General features: G+C 38.0%; 1 protein-coding gene across 1 annotated transcript in view; it reads left to right on the plus strand.

Annotated features, from left to right (window-relative positions):
• LOC139698710 (insulin-like growth factor-binding protein complex acid labile subunit) overlaps positions 1–21,329 on the plus strand; it is a 1,245,847-nt gene that overhangs the window by 609,598 nt on the left and 614,920 nt on the right. Inside the window, exon 5 of the mRNA XM_071597590.1 lies at positions 216–318. The gene's annotated coding sequence lies outside the window, so the exon portion shown is untranslated. The remainder of the gene's footprint in view (positions 1–215; positions 319–21,329) is intronic.

The following is a 21,329-nucleotide window of genomic DNA, read 5'->3' on the forward strand; positions in this document are numbered from 1 at the left end:
AACGGATCCATGAGTTTAATTAACCCTGACCGTGCTACGGTTTCTTATATGTGGCATGGAAATGAACTCCTGATTGAATGAAATTCTTTACAATGCATTTTTATCAAATTTTTATTATTCTTCTACTATTTTTAAGATAAATTGTTTTCAATTGTGCCTTGGTTTCAATTATGCTACGATTGTTAATATTATCTATCTATTTTCTGTCCCATTAGGCCATCCTGGATCCTGCTCCATTTGACACAGTCGTTCAATGGATTGAGTGTCTGTTTTTGAAGCATCCCTCCGCTGGAGGTTTACGACAGCCCCATCACATCGGTGAGTATCACCGCAGAAGTTATATCATAATGTCTGACGTGTGGGTTAGACTTCTGTACAAAAATTTCAATGGCATTTTTGAATGGATCTCTAATCGTAATTAATTTAAATCATGAAAGCGATGCTGAGGAAACTTTCAAAAACATTTTCTACGCATATTGATCCCTGGTAACTGATCATTAGCTCATGATAAAATTCAGGTATTTTTTAAAAGTTTTATTTCATTTTCAACGTTTTTACATTTGTTCATCATTGAGCCAGTTCCGCTATTGAATGCCTTAACGCTTGGCGTATTTTAATCTTTTTGGAGACAAATCAGAAGGCATTTCGACAGGACAAGGAGTAATTTGTCTCATAAAATGCTCGCTTGTTGATACAAATGTTTCATTTTGCTTTTAAAATTTGTATTTATGAAAAATTTTCAATTCTCCATTCGTTATTATGTTTTTCCCCATTTCCATAGCTTCTATAATAGTATTAAAATTATACTGAGGACTTAGTCACATCATGAGCTAGTGAAATGGTAAAAAGTTTCACTGGATATTCGCTGAGGGAATTACATTTATTTGACAAAATTATGAACTCCGAAATCAAATTTGTAATAAGGCTTGTTGTTCTTTCAACATAACATCTGATCTCACAAAGTTAATATGGTATTACAAATGTTGACCGAGTGAACACCCCTTGCCATCAATATGGAAGACATGGCATTGGATCCGGATTACGTAAAAGGATTTCGACCCGGCCAAACGTTCGTGCAGTTCGTGAATCCATTTGCTTTTCTGATTGTGTGTCGATTCCCATGTAGTGCACAATTTTAATTTTCACTATAGTCAATAGCAGGATCGAAGAGTTACCGCCCTTGATTCCATCAAACCCTTGTTGTCGCTGGCAAAATCTTGAAAGCGTGAAATGGCTTCCGCAAATTTGCACAGGAAGCGCCTATCATGAAGCCCCGGGTGACTCCTTGTCCCACGCTTAAAGAGCTAAGGATCGTCCCGTCGATAAAGGCGTTTCCCCGCACAAGTCGCGTGACCGAGAGAGGATTGATCTGAATTAAGTTCTCCACTTTGACCGTCACGAGACTCGCAATTTTCCCATTTCATTTTTACGGCCTCCCGGAGAGTGTTTCCTTTCCTTTGTTCAGGCACATGCTTGCTCGGGGCAGGGCCCTCGCCCACCCATTCAATGTGCTAGGCGATGGTAGTAAATATTCACTGGTAGCCAATAAATTATCTCGCCAATCGGATAGCTCATACCTGATTCGTATCTCTGGAAGACGTGGTAAAATTGTTGGGTGCGGTCTTTTGTTTTGGATAATGGTGCATGGCATGAGACGAGCAAGTCTGAACGCATATGATACTTTTGTGCATCCCTGGTGGTGGCGTAATGAGACCCTAAATATTTCCCAAAGCGTTACACTGTTAGGTTAAATCTGGAGTTAATATTAACCTATCGATCTTATGGCTATTGCGTTCGTATACTACCTTGATCAAAAAGTTCCCGGAATAACCACCGTGTGGCGCTCCCATCGTTCCGATTTGAGTTCTGTTTTTTTTTGTTACATTGGTACATCTGTTGTTGATATTCCCTTTAAATCTTATTGTCATAACTTGACATTTGCAAAAGTTACGGTCGGTTTTCGGTATGTCCATCAGTGCTTCCTGCGATTTTTCCATTACTTCCTCTCGGCTGCTAAAACGCGTTCCCCGTAATGGTTTTTTAACTCGATTGAAGAGAAAGAAGTCACAGGGAGCCAAATCAGGTGAATTCGGTGGCTGTTGGATGGTATTTGTTGCATTTTTCGTCAAAAAATTACGAATAATGATAGCACTGTGCAACGGTGCGTTATCATGGTGCAAAATCCACGAGTTTTCTGCCCACATTTCTGGTCTCTTTCGGCGAATTGCTTCACGCAAACGTCTCATAACGCCCAAATAATACTCTTTGTTTACTGTCTGGCCTTCTGGCGAAAATTCATGATGCACTACACCGTTGTAATCCATGAAAACCGTCAGCATTGCCTTCTTTTTTGACTGAAAACGACGTGGTTTTTTTGGTCTCGGCTCATTTGGTGAACGCCATTCACTTGCCTGATGTCTGGATTGCGTGTCGTACTCATAAACCCACGTCTCGTCTCCAGTAATGATCCTTTTGATGAATGTGGGATCGGATTCAGCCTCGCAAATCATGTCTTTTGCGACGTCAACACGGTCTCTTTTTTGCATGAAATTGAGGTCTTTCGGCACCAACTTTGCTGCTACACGACGGAAACCCAAATCATTAACCACAATGTCTTGGGCGGATCCATAGGCAATGTTCAAGTCCTCCGCTATTTCTCTGATGGTTAATTTGCGGTTATTGACCAACATTTCTTTTACTTTATCAATTTTTTCACCGACTTTCGATGTCGATGGTCTGCCACTGCGTTCATCATCTTCGATTGACTCACGACCACTTCTGAACCGCTCGTGCCACTGGTAAACGACCGTTTTTTTTAGAGAATCGTTGCCGAAACACTTTTCCAACATTTCCAACGTCCGTGCGCCACTAAATCCGTTTTTTACGCAAAATTTAATACAAGTTCGTTGTTGCAAATTTAAATCCATTTCTGCAATTGTAAAAAATCGCCAACACACACAGAGATAGATGTAGTCTTGGCTACGTAACTTTTGCAAATGTCAAGTTATGACACTAAGATTTAAAGGGAATATCAACAACAGATGTACCAATTTAACAAAAAAAACAGAACTCAAATCGGAACGATGGGAGCGCCACACGGTGGTTATTCCGGGAACTTTTTGATCAAGGTAGTATGGCAGGGGATTTAGAACAACAGCTGGTAGAAAACATTGAGATTTGATAACGGAATCATGAAGAGAATGTGTAATATTTAAGTTTCTTAATGGTTTAATTTTCTTGTCATATTTTTTTTCATTTTTTAATGCCTACGTTTATATTTTACCTGGAAAGTTACCCCTGGGGTGTGTGGCAGGGGTTGTTAGATAACCAGTCATAAGAGTAACTATCGGTTATAAGCCCATTTTATTTGGGGTAATTTCGTATTTTCTTCCAAAATGTTTCCTACTGCTGTGACCTTGATCTCTACGAACAAAATATAATTCCGTTATACCAGTCTATTCGACATTAGATAACCCTGGGCTTGTGGCTTGCTGTATTCTTGCTGGTTACTAACTAGTGGCAGTAAAGTTATTCCTCTGCGTCAGCTTTAAACTAGAATCATATACATTTATCTAATAGCTTAAATTGTTTACGTAATCTTTATGTTTCTAGCGATTCTCCACTCGAAATATCCAAAAAAATTCGGACGCTTTTTCTTCGCCCATATGGATATTTCATCAAACGAACAGAGATTTGCTCTCTATATAGTTGCATTACGTGAGTTTATTCTTCTGAGCTGCATCTCAAAGGCTAGGGACGTAATTTGACGTCTAAAGATGCAAAAGTACGCCTTTTTTAACTTGAGTGCTTCTATTTTCTCATCAATAGAGCGATACATTCAAGTTTCTTCAATGTAGCTCTTCAGGTGTTTCTATCGTGCTTTCCCCATGCTAGGTATGATGTTATTCTACTAACCCCCCAAGGAATGTATTTGGCCGTCATTCTCGGAACAGCCATTGAAGTATATGGTTGCAATCGTGAATGGATTTTTCCCAAATATGCAACAGCTGCACATTTGTTCGTATTTAAATGAGACCACACTTCTAATACCAAGCACTAATATAAGTCTGAGAACGCTATTTAGTATTCACGTGAGTTTTATATACCATATTGTATTATATTTGTACTTTTATACCCACCACCATATTGATATTTTTATAATTCTTCCTACAAAAAGGTATAGGAAATGAAGTGAAATTTCAGTCCCGCTAAATCAATTTTCTCCAAAGTGGGTGCCAATCATTGTTCTCATTCCTGAAGTTTCATGGCTCGGGTACATGATATGTACCGACAAAGTGTGGTAGATCTACGGGTGATCCTGGCTCGATTTCAAAGATTTAGTTTAATTAAAATGATGTTGACATTCATTTGACTAATTAATAGAGATTCAAGGCTTTCAACACTCGATGACACTGTAAACGCCGATTGCACTTGCGTCATCAACGGAAGAACAAAACTGACTTCCCGTTGCGTGCCATTTTTTTGCGGTGGTAGCGTTTTATGATACCTCTCCCCTTGGCTGCGTCGCCCACAGACTGTCAAGCTTTCAAATGAATGTGTTTTCCATTGTCTAATGAGTGATGAACGAAAGGAGGGATTAATGGCGGACGAGCGAGTTTTGACTGACAGAATTTCCACGTGAAATGTGTTCTTTAGTGGTTATTAAGAACCGTCCAAACATGCCTTTAAGTGGCAGACCACCGATAATAATGAATTTCGCACAACATAACTTGTTTATAATAATTCTTATCCAAATGAAAAATCTCAATTTTGACTCGCCAACTGAATGCAATATAAGGTGCAACAAAAATGATTTCTCGTAATTTTAACTTTCAAATCAAGAGCTTACTCATTCATAAAACGGATGCAAAAATATATAATATTACTTCCCGTCTCTTCTGTCATATGAATTGCAGCCGAAAAAAGGAAAAGGGCCAAAAAGCTCGGCGCTTGGGCGAGATTCGTTGGTAGAACGATATAACGAAACAACGATGATGTGACGAAAGAAACCTTTAACGTTAGGATCATCAATCCGCTCTTTCCCGTAAAAGGGGTAAGGGCTTTCATTTTTTGCATTCTTCTCCAATACCTCTACCCCGAAAATTAGGTAACAGGTGGAAAAACCTACGTATACGGGAATTCAACTTTTGAATGCATAATCAAATATGACATTCATATATATATATATATATATATATATATATATATATATATATATATATATATATATATATATATATATCCAGCAAAGAGATCATTTCACTGCATGATTTATGGGTAATGCATTAACAAGCCGCGAGGTAAACAATGGAAAAAATTAAGCAATGTCGAAATCTAATCAGGGCCGACGTACATTTTCAATGAAATAATGGTTAGAAGGGGAAAATATGTATATCCGTAAATAAGCACCTGTGAGGAATGATGAATTCATGCTGTTTTATCTGACGATATGATATCGGGACATCTCAGGGATTGGTGCAGGATGAGGTCATTCATCCCGTTCATTATTTTTCAAATTGGTCTCCTTTGCGTACCTGTTTCAAAGCTGATGAATATGTAACACCACGAGACCGATGCCTTCCCCACTTTCAGTGAACTACTTGCCCACCACCGAGCGCCCCCCTTCAGAATCACGGAGAGCTGGTTTCTTAATTCCCAATCTTTAGCCTCCCTCTTCGAAGTGGTCTCGAGGGCCTGCTTCTTTCCTCCGCCTTTCGGCAACGACTTTGCCCTCTCCCCTGCTTCCCTCCCCCCCTCTCGATGAACCAAGGGAATTGCTCTCCGATCGCCATTTCTTGATCTTGATCAAGTACTGCAGTGCAGTCTCCCTTGGAGCTCTTTTCGGTCGCGTTTTATTTTATTCAGTGCCAGCCCCGGGATTAATTTTTATATCAAATTTTTTATCGAAGTACGGAAAGGAGGAGGGAGGAAAGAGAAAAAGAAACGGATGGCGGCACTTTGTGTGTGAAATCAAAAAACCAGTATCCAAAGCTCGGTTAGCGAAAGCATACGTTTGAGGTGAAGGAAGGTAGACCAAATGATCAAAACTCAATTGCTACTGTTTGAAGGGTCCTAGAAGAATGTACCGAGCTAGTCTAAGATAAATGCAGTAAAAATGTACGTGCTAACAAGCATACTATTGAACACTATCCCTTATGGCCAACTAAGATACATATAATCCTCCATCACGAAGCCAGTGGACTTATTTAACTTTAGTTACTATGAAAATAATAATATAGCTATTAATTAAACATTCAATATAATTGATATAGCTTTAGGAATGTAATATTCTTATTTTTACTACTTGAGTGCAGTTGTTTGGGTAATAAGGTTTGTTTTTTCGTTGCTAGTTATGCCATATTTATGTATTTGTTTCGCTGGATTACCATTTTAATTTTGCCCTGTGGATTAATTACTATAAAATTACATAAATTTCGTGGTTTCTTGTAAGTTATTACATTCATCTGAGTTTAAACCAAGGCGTAAAGCGATGCGAAACTGATTAATGCAAAGTGGAGTTCTCAAGCGGAAGTAGTTTTAAAACTTAATAACTGCCATTTGTACAAAGGCGAATGGCCTTGAAGAGTGATAACTTGGATGGTTTGCGATGGACGGTTGGAGTGAAATTAGGGAATTTTGAGGTTTGTTTTAAATTTTGTTAAGGTTTGGTAAAAGGAGAAACTCTAGGAAATTTTAACTTTCTATCACTATATCACATTTTTTCAACACTTGTGTGTCTGTTATGGAGCCTCCCCAATCTGTGATTGGTATACAACTCGAGTAGTACGTAAGTGATGCTAATGGCTAAGGTAGCGTAAATTTTATGCACATGTTTAAAAGAGAGATTACTGTAATTTTCTTTAGGGAGTAAGTGAGATTGTAGATGAAGATTAGAAAAATATATTTTCTCTTCATAATTAAGTTTGATTAAATAGCTATATAAGTTTGAAAACCCTAACCGTGCCTCAACTTACTGTAAAATGTATCATTATTTGACTCTTTTTTAAGTGAAACTAAGGAAATTGTTGTCGAATTATAAATACTTTGTAAATATATTAAATGCAAAAAACCGAGATCTGAAATTTGAGTGCTAGCTGGAACTGAATTTTTATGTTAATGCCCGTTGTAAATGGATACATATTACGTTTACTTCAAAGAATAGGCCACACCAAGATCCATGAACATGCACGAATTTCTTCCGCACCAATCTTCGATTCATAATTTTCGGGGTTTTTGACCAATACCGACTAGGGTAAGGGGTAGTGCGGTGATTAAGGATTTGAAAACTCATTGTTTGGATGAAATAAGAACAGTGAAGTTTGTTGCCCTTGATTAGAGTTACTGTAGAAAATAGATGAAAATTATCGCCCGATCAAATCCAGTATGCGTGTGGTCTCGTCCAGGTTCATGGCTTGAGGCAAAGCGAAGGCGAGACTGCCCTCCTCCCTTTGGCTGCCCTCAATACGAGTGAAGGTCCAAACATAGTCCTTTCACCCAGCAGTGGTGGCATTTAGCTGAGGAAGACAGACTAAGTGCGTCGTTCGCAAAGACGCCCGTCGAATATCTCTCTGCTCTCTAAAAGTCAGATATTCAAAGTTTCAATGCGGATATCAGTTTTGCTTTCCCTTTTCATTATCCTGGTAAGCCCTATCCTGGAATATTCTTCCCGTGTACGAGGACCCGTATGACTTATTAAAAAGATAGGAAAAAGTGTAATGAAATGAAGAGAGACGTGTATGCACACGGTAGGCATCAAAGTTCAAACAGCCTAATGGACATGTCGGAGAATAGTGAAATGAAAGAGGTTGCAAAACAGGAGAAAGATGAGTAGGTTAGGTGTGATGCATAGAATAGTTCAAAACTAAGTTTTATTCGAAAAACGATCTCGGTTTTAAAATAATAATAAGAACACAAAAAAAAATTAGAAAAAGTTTTCATTTTTAAATATATATATATATATATATATATATATATATATATATATATATATATATATATATATATATTTATTTATTTATTTATTTATTTATTTATTTATATATATATTTATATATATTTATATATAATATATATATATATTTATATGTAATATATATATATATATATATATATATATATATTGTTGAATGGAACCGAATACCTTGAGAGTTAATTGAGCCCCTTCTATCAGGTGTTAGGTATTCTAAGGGGAGATGTACGGTAATCCCTGGACTAAGGATTGGGTGATATGCTTTAAAACGACTGCATGCGATGTTAGACTGGAAGCAATGTGGGGCAGTGTGAAATTGGACAGTGTGTGTGAGTTTGGTGCTTGTCGGTGTGTCATCGTAGACAGAGTATGAAGTTGGACAGTTTGGACACATATTTGACCGAGTGCGATGTTGGACGATGCGTTGTTTGAATGGCGTGATTTTTGGTAATTTGTGATGATATTGGCTTGTATTTGCTTTGATTGTCTTAGTAAGTAGTGGCTTAGTTTGGATTTTATTTATTGCTTTTCGTTTTATTGTTTCAAGGTTGATTGTAATTCTGGGAATTTTTGTGACACCTGACACTGTGTATTGTCTCTGGTTGAGAATAATGATCAGTCGAATGGAATTGAATTTTAAGCAAGTTTATGGTTTACATATTCATCATTTGCATGAAATATTGGCATGAGTATTGAATTAAAATTTCACTACATGCCGTCATTCTAAAAGTATCATATTGTTCATGCCTGGTCGATTAAAACCCAGCACCAATCCTATCTCCAGGATACATATCATATTTTTCCAGATCATTCATGTTCATTTGAAATTCTTCAAACAATTTCCTCATCATTTCTCGGAATTTCTAACAAGCTCCAGGCGTGCTCAAGTATCATGTACTTGACACAGCATCAAAAAAGATTGATTACACGTCTGAGGTATTGCCTTAAAATGTGCCTTGGCGACGACAATTGCCCCGAGTTTGGAAATTATCTCGTGCTTTTTTTTTGCCGCTAGCGGATAAGTGGGCGGGTGAACGTGGTATCTCTGGAAACCTGATGACAAGCCAGGAGTGGCTTATCGGGCTCCCAAAGGGCATACGGCCACCAGCGGCATCCGGAGTGCCAGGAGGAAAAAAATTCCGGCTCGTCAAAAATACATCTGGGACGCTATTTTATGGTGGAAAAGTGGAGTGGAAGTGAATAATAGGAGCATTTCTTTACCTACTTTATATAAAAGATTTGTTAAAATTTAGTGCATATGTCTAAGCAGTAATATAGCTATTGGACTAGTCGTAGATATCGGATATATGAATATCCGATAGTTTTTTGACCAGACCATTAATAATCATTCCTCTGATAATATATTTTACTTCAAATTATGAATATTTTGGTTGGGAAATTTTGAAATTAAGTTCATTTTCGTAGTCTCACTATAAACATTTGGAATATGCTGACGTGGTGACAAATCAGTGGTCAAAATCCTCTCTTAATATTTGGCATCGGAACAATACCTATAAATACTAACACGTAGTTTAGGCCCGTCTACCACGCCATACTTCGAAAGTAGAAAAGTCCCCCACATAGCGTCTCGTCGGCTGGGATAAATTTTCCAGTTTACATGGAAAAGCGAAGGATGTAATGGACAGGAAATTTTAATGAAAGATGAATTGTAATTTTACGGTTATATACGCGAAGTTTTTGCATAAATATTTTGCCATTATGTATTCAATGTTTATGACCATGATTTTTTTTCAAATAAATACGAACAGTTTTCTCTCAACGCCCATGTTATCTCTTGACACATGGAGTCACTCCATCAACTCTGTAGTCTTTTCCTCCAAATTTTGAGCTCAAATCAATTACTTTGCACGATCTTTTACGCATTGTTTCATATTCGTCCGGATGTGGGCGACGAAAACCGGCCATCGTTATCGGCGGCACGCTTCATTTTTTCCATCATTCTTCCGTTCGGTGAGGGGAAATCTCATCCCATTTTCTTCATTAGGTACCGCGTTGACGGAGAGGGGAGTGAAAATTGACTGAGAGCGATGGGGGAATGCGGAGGAACAGTGGAAGGAAACGAAAGGGGTATTTTGCTTCACGAGGCACTAGAAGAATTCTTATGTTTCATTTGCGCGCACAGGTAGAATAATGGCGACCGAGAGTACCACTGGAAGGCAAAGCTCTCTGAAACAAGTGAGAGAGACGGACCGCACTGACCCGTGGGCGCTGCGCCCAGTCGTCCCGTTGGAATATTAAAGATTAAAGCCTTTCTCTCTCTCTCTCACACACTTCACGAGGAAGATTCAGTCAGTGAGAAGCATTTTGAGGTGGGAGGGGTCGGGGGAGGAGAAGTGCGCGGGGGTGGGGAGGCAGCCGGAATAGAAACACCGCACGGGGTGGAAGAGTTGAGGGGTTGTAAATTGGGCGCAAGGTGTGTGTGGTCATGGGCGGGGGGGGGAGGGTCGGCCCTGTTTATATGTCGGTGGCGTAGCTGCCGGCCCGGGTCGCGGAAAGGGTGGAATTAAAACCGTAGCATTGTGCAAATTACGAGTAGGGAGAGTTTCAGGTTGACGAAAGGGATGGAAGTGCGGAGTGGGGCGTGGATGAGGGAGAGTGGCAATAAGTTAAAAAAAGTAAAAAAAAAATTGTTTCAGTTGTTGGAATAAATCAATTATTTATGAAGCTAAATTTTTGAGCGGAAAAAATTAAATTAGGGAAACGGTTGGTTCACGGCGTCAGAATTAGAGACGGAGAAGAATGGACCCGCCCCACTCCGTCTCACCCCACTCGCCCACGCATGAGCGCCATCTCTTCTCTATCCTCCTCTCGCCCTCCCCTTCCCTTTGCTTCCATTAATTCCAATTTTGTCCATTTTTTCCTCTTTCTCTCCCTCAAGTGGGGGCAAGGGGACAGGCGGAGGGAGGTAGCTCGTAGCGGGGGAAGCGGTTAAAAATAAACTTACCTCGTTGCTAAAAATTTTCCTGGGAAATAAAAAAAAACCAACATAATCTACGAGTTAAAATTTCGAAAAGGGGGACTTCCATAAATAAAATTTTCTCGTGCTGATGAGGAGAGCAATAAATTATTTAAACATTGAAGCGCTCGCCAAAACGGGTTGATAGATTGCATCTTAACTGTGGTAAATCATCATATCGTCTCACTTATCTACCATCGGTCATAATGCCACTCAAAATCGTTTTACCGAGGGAAAATAATGTTAGAAAATAGCTTAGAGTACTTGAAACAATCATACTATTCAAGAAATACTGTTTTCCGAGGCAGAAATGACTTTTTAATATATCTTGCTTTAAGTACAATTATCTGTTGTGGCCTGTACTTTATATCATGCCATTAGCCTAACTCTACATATGCTTTAACTAAGTAATTCATTTAAAAATTACTTGAATTTGATTTTTAGTTTTTTTTTATTGAGTATTTCGGCTGCATAGGTTACGGTAGTCCAGGGGTACAGCGTTGGGTCACTGACAATAGGGCCCGAGTTCGATTCCCGGGCAAGCTTCTCTGGGCGCCATCAGCTCAACCCAAGCCGTGTGATTTTCCTGGTATTCCACATTCCGTTGGGCTTTGTACTAAGTGAACTCTAACATCATTTACCAAACCGACCTTTCGCGTTGATTACTCTGTTTATGGTTTATTAATCCTGCATTTTGTGTAAACCGTTTTTATGACGCGTTCAATTTATTATTTCATACGTTAACAAGCCATTTAACTTAGCATTGGTGAACTTACGGAAGAGCTTTGACAACGTGGAATGGAACGATGTGTTCACGGTACGGTAGAAGCAGTAGCAGTGGTGGAATAGACTTGGGGGCCTGCGAGGAACTCTGAATGATGTGAGCCAAGTACTTTGGGATTATAATATGAGAATCAAAAAGAAGAAAACTACAATCCTTGTTTATGGAAGAAAGAAATTAAAGGCAAATTTTACAGTTCGAAGTGTGAAAATGGAGGAGGTGGAATCTTTCAGCTACCTGGGCAGCGGTTTAACATGGAATGGCGCAAGTTCCACCGACATTAAGAATGATTCAATACGAAGGCGTCTCTGAAGGAGTGGCAAGTACTGGTTTCAATGAATCTTAAGTTGCGAACAAGGAAGCAGTACGGCAAAACGTTCGTATGGAGTATGGCAGTCTACGTGCAAGAGACATGACACGTTGGAAAAGTGGACCGGCTAAGAATATAAGCCTTTGAAATGGAGGCTGAAGATTAAATGTACAGAGAAAGTGAGGAATGAGGAAATATTAAAAAGTACATAGAGGAGATGAAAGAACCATATGAAGTACTCTGTTGCAAAGGAGAAGCAGACGGATTGGACACACCTTGCGGGACAATGAATTAGTTAGAAAAATTATAGATGGGAAAATCTCGTTAAGGATGAACAAAGGACAAATACTTGGAGCAAATTAAGAAGGACGGAAAAAAAACAGAGAAGGTATCAGGGGGTGAGGGAATTAACACTAAATAAAGAAGAATGAAGGGCTGCATTAAACCATTCTAAAGATTTAAATAATGATTATCATACTTTAAAGAATACAGTATGTGTTAATTGATATAAAGTGTTGATTACATCGTTTACAAAATTTTGTCAATTCTTTAAAACTACGTAGGACATATTCATAATCCCAATATTTTTCAGAATTACACCTTTCAGTTCTTTAAGTTATCATTTCAAGCACGAAATTATTGCATCAATTACACGTGGGATACCAAATGGTATTTCCCTTATGGCCGGAGGAGTAATCCTCTTCGTTAAGTTAGTATTTATTAGTTATCTCTCAGTTACCTTAGTATTATTACCTCTTGGTTACATTAACATACGAGTAATAGAATTTTAGAGCTATCAATAGCATCAAATATTTTTACTCTAATATCTAGCATATTTGTAAGATTGAAGTGTGAGTCTGTTTCCTGCCAGAATTCTGGATTCTATGATTTTTTGTCAGCTTCAGAAATTACTCTTATTTTTTGTTGCATTATCACTTGATGGTGGTGGTGGCCAGGTAAAATCCCAAAAGCTTTAATTAAGTTATCATCAAAGCTTCCTATTTAAGTGCCAAAATGAAAGCTTTAATTAGCGATATTTTCGTTTTAAAACATCAAAATATTGATAAGAAAAGAACTAATAAGGTATTTATTCCCTACAGTTTAAATAGAACCAAAAATGTCTGTTTTATCTCAAATCAATAAGTAACTCTAATTTTCAATGCATACGAGTATAAGTTTTTCTTTTGTAGAAAAGTTTGCCATTGTGAGCCTGATAGTAACTGGCAAATGGTAAATGGTAAATGGTAAATGGCAAATAAGTATGTCACTTATAGCGATAGTGTCAGTGTTAATAAGATATTCTTACCTCGGAATTTTAATTGGACGCCAAATAAAATTCCCGCTATTTTGATTGTATATCGCCCATTTCCATTTCTGCCTGTAAGGCTTAACCGAGAATCAGCCTGGAAAACTGCATATGTCTCACCACCAGCTCTTCCTCTTAAATTGTATGGGATCAACCGGTTACAAATGTGTTTAATTAAAAAAACGCTATTTCTTCACGGTGCACATAAGGATTATAGTAACTTTTCTCTTGAATTTCATGAAAGAGTTCGAATACCGCATTTCTCCAAAAGTAAATATGAAGAGTGATGCCACTGTTATATCATATATTTTTTGCAGTATTATGATTTTCGACCCAAATTACGATGGAAGAGTCAAATAATAATTTACGAGACGGGTAGAAAAACTTTGCCAGCAGAACATTTAGGTGATAAAGTATTTTTTCGTCAGAGCTATTATGATTTAATAACCCTACCACTTTTACCCGAAGAATGCTCTTCCAGTAAAATCATCCCTAGGATCAGATGACACAATGGGATAAAATTCGTAATCCCCACCAAGGAAAGAACCACCTTTTTGGGATAGAAACACTCTCTCATTCTCTTTCCGTATACAAGAGAACTGCGTTTGCTGCGAGGACCGAATAATGACGCAAATCGGCCTTCCGTTTACCTTTCAGTGCTTTGACAGCTCCCATATGGCTCCCTCCTGGTCACCTTGAATCACATACCATAATTAACGACTGATTTGAAGATTGCTGCTTTCCGCCATTCCTATAATATCGAACGTCAAACTGTTTGCAAATAAAGATTCAATCGCGGAAATGTTCGTACTTTACGATTGTAGCCAAAGCTGCTTTCGAATTTCACTACTCATGACTTCAAGTTCAATTATTTCATGCTAAGTAGGATTTTGTAAGATATCCTGTTCGGGAAAATACTCTTATCGAGGAATATTGGTTTGTGAGTACGTGAAGCCAATCTTGTTTCGTTTAGATCCAAGCCTGTGGATGAGAGATTTGTGCCACCGGAAAAGCAGACCAAAGATAAAAAGGAGACATTTAATGCTTGAGTATTGAGCATGTAAAAGAATGCAGATATTATGGTTTTATAAGAAGAGTAAAAATACGCAGTGTTTCTGGGAACATTAGCATTACATTAACAATATACATTAATTATTCAAAACTTTTTTATATTCGGAGAATCCTTTTTTTAATTTACTGTAAATGGCTAAAAATCCTTCATTTAGCTGCTATCACTAACCCTGTGAGTTGATCTCCATGAAGCTCGTGCGCTATATTATCACATAGTTTGCAATTTCGACTCTGAACAACACCTCGAGATTTCTCATCAGCTGTCAAAAGCGATCATTTACATTATCATCCAGTATCCACGAATAAAACAACAAAGGATATTACTATAAGGTGATACATGTACCTTATACTTATGCATAGATTTATCAGCATATATTTATTTTCGTTGGAAAATGAAAATTATTATTAGACGAAATGAAGATTTAAAAAATTAAATTGTCATGCTTTATTTATAATTAAGTTCGTTGAATAACTCGGTAGTGTATTTATTATAGCCAATTTATCATGTAATATTATGCAAGGGTATTTTATGCATAGTATTTAATTATTTGTTGAATGCGTTGTGATGAAATTTTCTTATATTTGTAATCACATATGACGTAGATTTCCTATGAAAAATTTCGGACTAGGGTATTCACAGGAATTAGACAAAGAGTTTTTAGAATTGTGGTACCTTTATCAAATTAGAATTTTTTCCTTCTTCCTGTCTTCGGAGATAAATTTAATTATAATAATTTGCTTATTATGAATTCATTCTTTTAATACTTAAACTTGAACTTTTCAAAATTTAAAGTGGCCTATTAAATGGAAAATAAATCGGAGAAAAAGTTTGTTTCTATTGAAAAAATAGAGCTCAATTTTTAATTATAAAATTTCCTTAAGTTATTAATTACCCATTACATGCTAACGAAACTTAAAATGGGTATAAATTGTCCTGTTTGCATATTTATACTCATTTTCGTTCTCCAGAGGAGAGCTCTTCCAAAGTTTGCTATACTGGCCATTATGGAAATATTGAATTCCCTTCAGAATTTTTATGATTGTCCTGTCGATTAATGGTAATGTAATTGTGAATAGAGCAACGGGGGCATTTACTTCCAATGAACGAAGCATTCCAGAAGATTTTCATTGATCAATCCAGCAACAAAACCTTGTTTATTGCCGAAGTTATTTTCAAAAGCTTTTATTTCTTTAAACAGTGATATTATTTAACACTCTGGAAACCAAGATGGCCCCTTGAGGAAAACATCATCTTATTGTTTTTTTATATTCCGATACAAAGTTTTCTCCCGCTCATGTAACATTTTAGCTTATTCGAAAGAGAGCCTCTTCTTTCAGCATCATACAATGTATCTACAAGAACTTTGAGATCTAAGAGATCAAAAGATTTTTTTCAGTCAATGAATACAAGGGCTACCAGGTTTCTCTTCTTTGTCCTAATTTGACAACTCCAAAAAATAACAGAATTATGCTGCCTCTCTTCCTCCTTGCGTACATCGCATCATTTTCAGGTGTACACACTCCGAATTCATTCAAGTAGTGGCTACTCAAAAGTAAGACACTAACACAGAGCCTTTTCTCTCGTAAAAAAGATCAAAGGGCTTCATCCTTTTTCAGAATAATAATAAGTCCGCCCTTTATGAGAAAGCAAAGAATTTGCCAGGCCACAGAGAACGCAGAAGCTCTAGGGTTCATGGTGGCACATGGGAGAGAAAATTACCTAACGGAGGGTGGAGTGAAAACTGTTTTGGTACGAAAAAAGTTTGAATGCTCAAATGCATTTCCCAAATTAGTTTCTCAAAGTATCCTAAAAGAAGCCTCTACTCGTAAATATAATTGATACAGTTTTGAGATGAAAGTTTTTTTCTTCTTTTTCTCTGGGATTCACCAACGTTTCAGTGGCTTTCTGGGTTGCGTTTTAGATGTTAATGTTCAGGATAAAGGCCATCCGTCGTTAGAAGGCCAGAGATTACGAAGTTAACGTTTTATCCAGGGTATATTTATGGAATTTTTTAGGGAAGAGAGAAAGGTAAATGATAAATACCTAATCGTGTGGTATTTTATTATCGTGCATGAGAGCGATTGGAATAGTTCATCCTGAATAGGAGGCTAGAAAAATCGTGAATCGAAGTAAAAGATAGGTGCGTTCTATCCGGAATAGTGGGAGGATTTTCAGTGAAGAGGGATATAGTGTAAAGCTTTTATTGCTAATAATTTGTATCATAATATTCGAAGGGATATCTTTATTTAGCCACTCTCTTTTTTGTTTAAGCCCAAAATATGTAAACGCAGAGGGCGAGGCTTGAACAAGTGAAGGGTTTACCTGGAAAAAGCAGTAGTTTCTCAAACGGATTAAAACGCTTTTGAATCTTTTGCTTTGGAAATTGTTCTCAGTAATCCTCCAAAACAACCAAGTAATGTTTTTGGCTGTTTAGCTGAGGTTTTTGAAACTGATATCAGTTGGCTGGAAATTATTAACTAGTACATAGTTGAGTATCTAAATTTAGGTAACTCAGCACTTTGAAATAACTCGCATGGGGTGGCGTGAACTTATATAGCGACTTATAGGTGTGATCTTAGTTACTAAAAATAACCATGTTATAAGTGGAATCAAAAGAGACGTAACTCATAGGTACTTGCTTCAGCGCTGTATACTTTTCTTCCATATTATGGAAACCATGTTGTCTGTAATTCGAACATTTTTCCTGGGTCATATCCAATTGCCTGTTTGAACAGACACCTTTTGGCATTCCTGGAACCGTCAGGTTTTATACCAGGTCAACTACCGTGAATTTCGGAGTAAATATGATCTGCGAGAGGTAGGGTCGAGTGAACCCCTTAACTTGAAAGGATATACCAGATGAGGGTGGGTTGGCCCTTTCTGACGCCAACCAAAGGCTCTTCTCCCCTCCCCCCCTTTCCCAAGACGTCCTGTCGGCACAAAGCCTCCACCTAAGGAAACTCGAGGGAGGAATCCGAGTAGAGCTGAGAAAATGGACGGATGGTCGACGGATTCACCTGCCCGATCATCTCAATCCCCTTCTCCTATAAGGTTCGGTAGATCTCCCTTTACCCTACGAAGTACTGCTAATGCCAATGTAAAATTGCATATTTTTGGCTCGAACGTGAACCGGAAAGAAGAGCAAACGAAGTTATTCTAGGCATGTCATGGGGAGATGAAATGTGTCTTGAGAAAAGTTCAAAAAATGCGGAAAAAATTAATTGAGGGTGGCATGTAGGAAGCATGTGAAGTGAAGAATTATACGATTGTAATAATCAGTGTAATGGAAATTCGTGCCGTGTGTAGGGTGGGGATTAGAATTGTGGCAGTGCTTAAGCCCTATAAGAAGAATTCAACTTGACTGTTTGAAAAGAACTCGATAAATCATTGTCTTATTTTGGTTTGCATATCTGTATTTGGTTGATTTTATTGGTAAACCACGCCTCATGACGATTGATATGTAGTTCACGGAAGGAGGGCGTTGGTAGGTAGGAATGCGGTGGCCATTTCTGGACGGAATCCAAAACACTCCGACCGTCCCAGTTTCACACAACTCAAATAAAATGAGTACATAAACAATTTCATCGGAGCCAATTTTCTCCTGACCGTCGCAATTGGGGAAACGATAGTGGTCTCTCGGATCCTTCACCGCCCTTCACGGGCGACATGGAAGATAGACAGGCCATTGCGCGGTGCCGCTCTCGCAAGGAAAAACACACGGACACGCTTGGCTCGTTCGCCCAGGTAGTGGAGGGAGGTTAAGTCCGTAGAAAATGACGAATCCTAATTAAACGTTTGACTCCTCCCTTCTCCCCGGAGGTAGTGTGAACATTTGGCGTCATATTAGTACACGACAAGGTAGCTGGGGGAAGGAAAGAGAAGGACAAAGGAAACCGCTTTTCTTATTCAAGGCTCAGCCTTGCTCACTCTCACAGGAGCACTGGGACGGAAAGAATTCTTTCTCACGGTCACGGAGTTCTGGAGCATTTTGTGGCTTGTAGGGGAATGAGCAGGGTCCAATTTAGGTGGCGAGGGAGAGATGGAAGGTTAGAGAAACAGGAAAGTGGCTGGACGGGGACGACTCGTACGACCGTGTAATGGGATAATTGGAGATACGTGTATATGTCCATCGTTCGTGTGTGAGATCGTAAACACTTATGAGTCATCACATCAACGAAATTTAACTAAATGTTAATGTTTGAAGTAAACTATAGAATATCTCAATGTTTTGGCAATTTTAAGCCCATGTGGAAATAAGCTATGAAGCAATAGAGGTACATAGCTCTGAATAATAGCTACTATTTCAGATATGAAAATTTCAGTGAAGTTTCGGCGAATCGTTTTGACAACTCGAGTCATTATCAGGGCCCTTGATGATGACACTAGGTGTCGAACCATCGTCATTGAATTAAAATTACGGTCAAAAATTTACTCAGTGGTATTTTACTGTTGATAACTAATAATATTTTTTAATATTCTACCGGCTAATTTACGATAGGTTTTGTATGGACCAGGCTATGCAAAGGTACAAATATTTTTTTTAGTTTCTACTGGCAAAGTTAGGTTTTGGATGGATATGGCTATACGATGGTGCAGAAATACATTCACTTGGATCTCTTCACCAAGCACAACCATACGAGACATATTCCAAGATTAACAGCCGTTTCGTCGTATTAAAATATATATTCTTTGGAAAAAGTTTATGCTTGACGGATTTCGTTTCCTGCACATCTACTACACCATTCTTTAGTACAGATTTTCCGTTCACATCTAAGGACTTTTCATAACGCTGCACCAGATTCTACAATCTCTCAGCCTAGAAGTTCACGTCCTGGGTAATGAGCCAGTTGGCGGCGGCGGTCTTGAGTTCCTCGTCATCTTCAAACTGATACCTTTTCGTCTTTTCGATAGCGGTCCAAAAACACTCGTCATTTCAACTTTATTTGTTCTTTGAGTTGGTCGATAATTACAAGGTGCGTTCCTAAAGTAATGCAGTTAAATTTCCCGCGCCGTTCCTATTGATTAGAGTGGGATCAAATTACTTGTAGTAGGTGGAGGAGATCCTAAGCTTTGCCATGAAACCGGTCTCAGTGCTCTCTATGCTGTGGAAACGGCAGGACGTTAGTTATTGTAAACCTCTGCGCGCCGACCGTGTCACGAAGAAAATGGAATCAACGCTCGAGAAACGTTACGCGATAACTAAGCATTGAGCTGAACAGAAAAAAACTCTTGAGGAGACTAACTAAATGATTCGTGAGGTTTAAGGGGACTCTGCTTTGTTCTACTCACAAGTTTCGAGGTGGTTAAAGACCATTGAGGAGAGCCGGGAAGTGGTTCACGACGAATATCACTCTGGGCGGCCGTCAACCAGCAAAAGTGGCAACAATGTGGCCCAAAGACAGTATTTTGAAGAATTTTAAGTGTTTGTGCAAATCTGCTCAATAAATTATTTTGAAAAAACAATAGCATTACTTTTGAAACGCACCCTGTATTTTCGTTTCTCATCTTGCACACAAATATGTCCTGGTGATATCCGAGCTTTTCCGTAATGATCGTGTAAGTAGTGGTGTGTCCAACAAGAAAAAATGTATCAGCCAGGACACTAATCCCCAATCGTCGATTAGGTTGCAGTTAATGTCCACTTGTTGGACTGTTTCATCGTTCCGGATACTGGGTCTGCCATTCTGCTCTTCGTCATGCAATGTCTTGCGGCCATCTCTGAAGTCCGACACTATTGTCTAATGTTTCCTTCACTAGTTATTTTAGGTCCATAAACTAGGCACAACTCGTGATGAATTAGGACAACTGATGATCCTTTCGCATATCAAAATAAAATAATAGCTCGCAAATCTCAACTGAAGAGAGCAACAATTTACGCGGACATTGTTATCTGCCTTCGCCGACAGGCAAACAGCTATTGAATCGAAAAACAACAACTTCAGTGGCTTTGGAAACTATCTCTAGATGGCTCTTCTTGTATATAACTTTGTTAAGACCCGCCATTATTTCAATATGAGAAAATGGCCATTACTTCTCTATAATGCTTCGTGCGTTCTAAGAAGCAGACTGTAGTTATTTTCGCCCATATGTGTGTTTCGTTGAGACAGCTGTTGGCAATTGATGAACATATTCATTTGAACACCTCAGCTCTGTGTACAATATATATGCTTTATTATCAGCATTAACCACAAAAAATGACTAATGTCGCAATAATAGTATATATTTGAAATGAAAATAAATTGATATCTTCTGGTCATATTACTGCAATAATGTGTGTGTCAAACGGAATGGTTCTGCAAGTATTGCGTTTTATGAAATTAAACTTTTGAAATATTTCGCCACCATCTAGAAATGGTGCTGTATTTCAAAAATAAATGTCAGAGTAAGCGGAAAACGAACTTTGCATTAAATTAAGACAAAATAAACTTGTAGTTATGTGGTATTTGAACATTTTGAAAAAATATATAATGTCAGAGTATTTATAAATGTATAATACCGATTTCTTTCAAGAAACTGAACAATACCAGGAGTGGATCTGAAATCTTAAACATGTTTACATATAACATATTATTGAGATCATTAATTAAAATCCATTGTGATATACCATATTGATAGTGGAATTTCAGTTCTATATATCAACACGTAATAAGTATTTGTACATTATTAAATATTAAGAAATTCTAGGAAAATGATTGAATATTTCACATAATACACACGAATTTGACCCTCATTTATGCTCATATTGTACGTAAGCCCCGAAGGACGGTGTCAAGATGGACGGGAGATATTGGTTCAGCCTAAATTTAATTTTATCCTAATTAAAATTTGAATTTTTAAGCTAAAAATATGTCCTCTTTCAAAAACATGCTATTTTGCTTCTATAATTGATCTTTGAAATAATCTCTCCGGGTATG

Source organism: Hetaerina americana, unplaced genomic scaffold (assembly GCF_022747635.1).
Source record: "Hetaerina americana unplaced genomic scaffold, ioHetAmer1.1.p SCAF_9, whole genome shotgun sequence".
In the NCBI taxonomy this organism is placed as follows: Eukaryota; Metazoa; Arthropoda; class Insecta; order Odonata; family Calopterygidae; genus Hetaerina; species Hetaerina americana.